Source organism: Littorina saxatilis, linkage group LG8 (assembly GCF_037325665.1).
Source record: "Littorina saxatilis isolate snail1 linkage group LG8, US_GU_Lsax_2.0, whole genome shotgun sequence".
NCBI classification, from domain to species: domain Eukaryota; kingdom Metazoa; phylum Mollusca; class Gastropoda; order Littorinimorpha; family Littorinidae; genus Littorina; species Littorina saxatilis.
Genome location: NC_090252.1, coordinates 68,239,726 through 68,245,725, shown reverse-complemented (window position 1 = coordinate 68,245,725; position 6,000 = coordinate 68,239,726). Strand labels below are relative to the sequence as shown.

The window sequence follows — 6,000 nt, the reverse complement described above, 5'->3', positions numbered from 1 at the left end:
AACGGGAATATGGATTGACGCCACACGGAGGAAGGGAGATAATCGCGGCTGAAAACACTGGAGAAGATAAGGAAGAGTTACTGGTAGTGGATCCCGACAACAACCCCCCCAAAAAAAAACAACGGTTCAGCGCGCACAGCGCTGCGCGCTGAGAGCACGTGTTGAAATATCTCATCGATGAGGTTGTGTCCGGGGTGTAGCTGAATATGGTGTCCGAATTTGAAAAAGATCCACCGAGAACTTTGGCCGTGCATCGCGAACAGACAGACAGACAGACAAACAGACAGACAGACACTAGTCGTATATATATATAGAAGATACATGTACAAACATTGTTGTGAGAGACGGTTATTTTTATTTTTTTCACAGAAGCATTACTAACCAACCGAAACGTTCTTTTTGTGACAAATTACAAACATTAGGCTTCATTTAAAAGTGCAGGCCTATCCAAAACAACACAAAGAAAAGCAATAAAACAAAGAAATAAAACACAAAATAAATTGTTTTGAACAAAAGCTCATTCTCGTATCAGTTATAATAACACTAAACGTATTGTTCAGCGAAAGCAACGCAACCAGTAAACACGTGCTCTTAATATAATCTAAATATTATAGACATAAATGGTAATCTAAATTTCCAATGACGTTGGTATCAAATTACTTCCGGTGGCCTAAAGTTCTCTTTTTTAATGTGTTTTATTCACAACACCAGACAATTTACTGGTCGAGGTTTTTTTTAAAACGTGTGTGTCAAGAAATAACAGACGAAATGGAAAAGAAGACAAGATGGCCGGTGGAAGGTACGATTTTTGTTTGTTTTGCTAAGCACATCATTGTGGGGCTTTTAATGAGTAACATGCATCCGTCCACTCACAATATAGTTTCTTTCATCCTTCAATATTTACCACTCAAAAAAGTCTATAGTATTAGGATCCATGAAACAAGTGAAAGGCATCTACGGATGTATAAATACATAATTGACCACATTCATTTGAAAAGATATTTAAAAAGATACATGTACAAGCATTATTGTGAGAGACAGTTAATTTGTTAGTAGCTTTTGTTACACAAATTACGCCTTTGATTGCGCACCCTGACTTTTTTATCTGAATTGCATTTCATCTTCCTAATTGCTTCTCAATTCAAAGTTAGATGATCAACTGACGAACTGTATCCGCGATGGGCAATGTGTGTCATATTTCCTACATTTTCACCAAGAAAATCGGTTGTAAACTGTTTTTGTCGGTTTTACTTTTCACTGAAAACAATATGCTTTTCATGTGTGAAACAAAATAATCTGGTGAATTCCATGTGAACGGGACAAAGCAGTACAGTTTATGTGGTGAATTCCATGTGAACGGGACAAAGCAGTACAGTTTATGTGGTGAATTCCATGTGAACGGGACAAAGCAGTACAGTTTATGTGGTGAATTCCATGTGAACGGGACAAAGCAGTACAGTTTATGTGGTGAATTCCATGTGAACGGGACAAAGCAGTACAGTTTATGTGGTGAATTCCATGTGAACGGGACAAAGCAGTACACTTTATGAAGTTACTGAATGTAGATTGAGCTTGCAGGATGTTATTTGAACATCGCAACGACAGCGATGACGTCACACGTGACGTCAAGGTTACAAGTAGGCAATATGCGAAGTCTAGAATGAGGATTGTATATTTGTCGGAAAGATAAGAATAAGAATAAGAATAAGAATACTTTATTATCTCATAGAGAAATTCAGGCTAGACTGCATGCAATATACAGAGCAATCGGTACTCCCTCGAAAAAAGTGTTGCCATGTAAAAGACATATGCATATGCTTTCTAAATTGTTCTGTCGTGGCCCATAGCGGTAGCATGCAGTGTCAATTCACAATTCGAATGCAAAACATCCCAACTACACTGGGCACAAAAAGGAGTGGGTATTTCTTTAGTGTTATAAACCTCATGTTAAACAGCTGTATTTCGGTCAGAAACATATGTGTATATACATATTCCCCAAATGTGTCTGTGGTTTGTATGCACACGCATTTTGTTTACGCGTCTGTTTGTCTGTCTGTATGTAGCCTATGTCTAAGACTTCTTGTGTGTTTGCGAAGAGCCCCTAGGAAATGTACTGTTTCTGTTTGTACACGTGTGACTGTCTCTGTAGCTTGATGCTGATGATTTACAAATTAAGGGACATCCACAAAGCGTTCTCTCGTTGCCTTATCGAAAAGATTGGACTGGGTGGCCGAGTGGTAACGCACTTGCGCTCGGAAGCGAGAGGTTGCGAGTTCGACCCTGGGTCAGGGCGTTAGCAATTTTCTCTCCCCTTTCCTAACCTTGGTGGTGGGTTCGAGTGCTAGTCTTTCGGATGAGACGAAAAATCGAGGTCCCTTCGTGTACACTACATTGGGGTGTGCACGTTAAAGATCCCACGATTGACAAAAGGGTCTTTCCTGGCAAAATTGTATAGGCATAGATAAAAATGTCCACCAAAATACCCGTGTGACTTGGAATAATAGGCCGTGAAAAGTAGGATATGCGCCGAAATGGCTGCGATCTGCTGGCCGATGTGAATGCGTGATGTATTGTGTAAAACAATTCCATCTCACAGGGCATAAATAAATCCCTGCGCCTTAAATATGTGCGCGATATAAATTGCATAAAATAAAATAAATAAATAAATCCCTGCGCTTAGAACTGTACCCACGGAATACGCGCGATATAAGCCTCATATTGATTGATTGATTGAAGATAACGGGCCTCTGTGGGCCGTTATAACCTCCAGATAACACTCTTCGAGACTACTTATAAAAGGCAAAAACAATCCGGTTATGTCTGTTTCCAAAACTCCACTCCGTAGCATTCCAACTGCCTTATTCGTCTCAGCAAATGTTAGATGGTGTCTCTACATCTCAAGACACGATAGGTAAAATCCAAGTGGTCCCGCAGATGACTTTTTTTTGGAATATGACGTCATGTCTTCAGTGTTCTGTCTTTGCAACACTTTTCCTTTTTTCGCTTTTTGTTTTACAGTAAAGGCTTTTTCAAAATAAGTGCATATCTTGTGTGCAACCGCTACTGAGCTAGCTGTCCATAGTATGTAAAGGTTGTACATGTCCTATCCGAAGACGGGGAAAGAAATCATTACAAAGTGTCCTTTGAAAAAGATCGCGAAACTGAAACTTAATACACGTATAGGGATACAACCACTTGCTAAGCATGCACAATTTCAATGATGTTGCATTTGTCTCAGTGAAGAGTGTACTTCGAAAATGAATTCTCACACTTAGTGTTTATGAGCTATCTCGTCAGAGGTAAAAGTACATAAAACCCTGATGAATGCGCTTCCCTCTGATATGTCTTTGATTAGAGTGTGGCTTACAAAACGTCTTTGAGAAGATTTGACATTATCCAGAAAAGTGAAAATGACGTGACGTAACACAATTTCTGAAGTGCAAGGCCTCCAGGAGTACCCCCTGTGCAATAAACTCCTAAACTAAGCGCCTTTTTTTCCGATTTGGCCGCTCGACATTAGCTAATCAGCAATGACAGGCAGGATAAGAGTATTTCCTGTTGATGAATACGTTGATGTCATTGATGAAATCTGCACGACATTGCACAAGTGTAACTTTGTAACGAAAGGGTTTATTGAGTTTTGCAAATATTTTCATAGTAATTGTTATGCATGAACTTCAGTTCGTCCACGACTTTGAAGTCTGTAGGTAAAATTATCCGACTTTTACCTTTTCTGAAAAATGTCAATGGCACGCACATTCCGTGTAAAATCGACTCTATACCTTACACAATCAATATCCCATAATACGAGCAAATTACTCCCCACGACAGTAAATTTTGTTTGAAAATGTTAATTCCCTCGCTTCACAAAAAAATACTCCCCCCCTATGTCTCAGCTCCACAAAATAATGTTCAAGATAAGTCCTTATGTAACCTGTATCAATCAATTTAGTTATTTAACCCTGAGTATATTTTACATATTTAAACTTGCGCAACCTCCAACTCTTTCAAACTACCATCATTTGCCTAACAAACTCAACATCCACCAAATTTTGAACAAAATAGATTTTTTTTTTTAACAAGAATCAATATAACTACTAATTTTCTTGACCAAATTGAGTTTTGGCTAGCCCAGGCAAAACATCTTTATACTCAGACACTCAGGCAGTTGTATTCCGATCCAGACGTTGTGGCGGTGCGCTACCACATAGTTTTGACTGCTTCATTTCGTTTTGAATTTGTGCACATTACAGACCGTTTTGAATGGTGATATTTCACATATGAACGCAGGGCAGATCAGTAAACATAATAGTTTGGCTTGTCAGTCCATTTATTGACAAAGAAGCGTGTAGGATTGGATGAAAGTGGGCGAATATGCTTGAATGAGGATAGATCTACAGCAAATCAGTTCGTATGTTCGTTTAAGTGGACATTTCTCGTTGAAAACCGCACATGTAATACACACAAGCCTTACTCATTCCCTCAACCATCAATGTAAGCTGTTTGTGGTTTCAAAGAGACGCATTTTGTTTTGAATGGGGGACACTTGCCGTGAAGTTGGCCAAAGCGCTTTGTTTACACCTGGCGTCAGTGCGCTCTCGGTATAGCCGAATATACGGCGTGGTATCTCCCGTGTTTATTAACCTATCTTCGTAAACATGTGCACAAATATGTAAATAACTAAGATGAGCTTGTACACAATGTTTCCACAAACAATGTGCAAAATGTCACACATGTTTGGCATACACGATGATACAAATATTGCCCCCAATCATATTAAAAAAACAAGGTTTATTGACTGTAGCTGTTTTTGTATAATGTTTAAAAACTCACATAATTTGATCTCGTAAAATGTACCCCATTACACATATAAAGAATACTACATGAAACTTCCAATGGGGATCCGGCCGTTCCACAAACAAACAATAAAAAAAAAACCAATACATTTTGCATTTTCTGTGAACATATTTGAACAACAAATACACTTTTACTATTACTAAATACGTAAGATCGTGTAATAATCAAGCTGACCATGACACACTCCAATGCCACTTCGACAAATACTAAATATACTTACTGCAAACAGGGTCCTGACTTGCGTCACACTCTGCAAGTTTGCCACAGCCATCTGGCGTGTATTTACAGTTCGCCCCTAAAGGTAAGCCTGGGTGAACAAACAAAAATAAAATGTCAATAAACCAAACCACAACTTCTCTTCAATGAGTAGGGTTCATCCACCTTCAATAGTGACACTTCTTTCTCGAAAATATGATTGAGGAGTCCAGTTAACTGCACCTTTGCATTTGCACTGCAACGTGATACTGTGCAGCTTCAAGATACGTAGTCTTCATGTTAAGACCCCCAACCCCCAATAAGCCCCTCCACCTTTTTTAAGACCCTGTTTTCTCATTCTTCTGTTCTCCTCTGTAAGACTTCTTCGTTTTTATAACCAGGGTTTGGTGGGTCTTAAACAAGGAATCCACTACAAATGACCCCCCCCCCACCCCACCCCCCTCCCATAAAACAAAAATACAAAACACATACAATAAAAAATAACTTTTTGTTTTAATTTAAAAACTGCTGTTCCAGCTTCATAAAATAATATCCACGAGAACGTCCATGTCCGACTGATTGACACAAACTTGATCCTTCTGTGACCTACAGCAATCCATTTAGTTGTTCAACACTAAGAATATCCCACATTTACAAATTTGCACCACCCCCACTCCTTCCCACCACCATCACCAGCCTGACATGCTTAGACATCCTCTAAATTTTGAAACAAGAGATGTTTGTTGTATTACAAGAACCATCATAAATACCAATTTTTGTCCCACCTAAAATAAGTTTTGCCAAAATTTGATAACCACGTCAAATTTTTGTTAAGAAGAAACACATGCAGAAAAGTAAGTTAGTTAGTAAGTGAGTCGGTGAGTGAGTAATTTAAAAAGTCAGTCGGTCAGCGCCTCAGTGAGTAAGTAAATGACCAAGTAAGTCAGT

General features: G+C 38.9%; 1 protein-coding gene across 1 annotated transcript in view; it reads right to left on the bottom strand.

The window, feature by feature from the left end:
- Positions 1 to 6,000, bottom strand: part of LOC138974251 (dentin sialophosphoprotein-like) — a 28,889-nt gene that overhangs the window by 7,535 nt on the left and 15,354 nt on the right. The window contains exon 3 of the mRNA XM_070346973.1: positions 5,078 to 5,164. The gene's annotated coding sequence lies outside the window, so the exon portion shown is untranslated. The remainder of the gene's footprint in view (positions 1 to 5,077; positions 5,165 to 6,000) is intronic.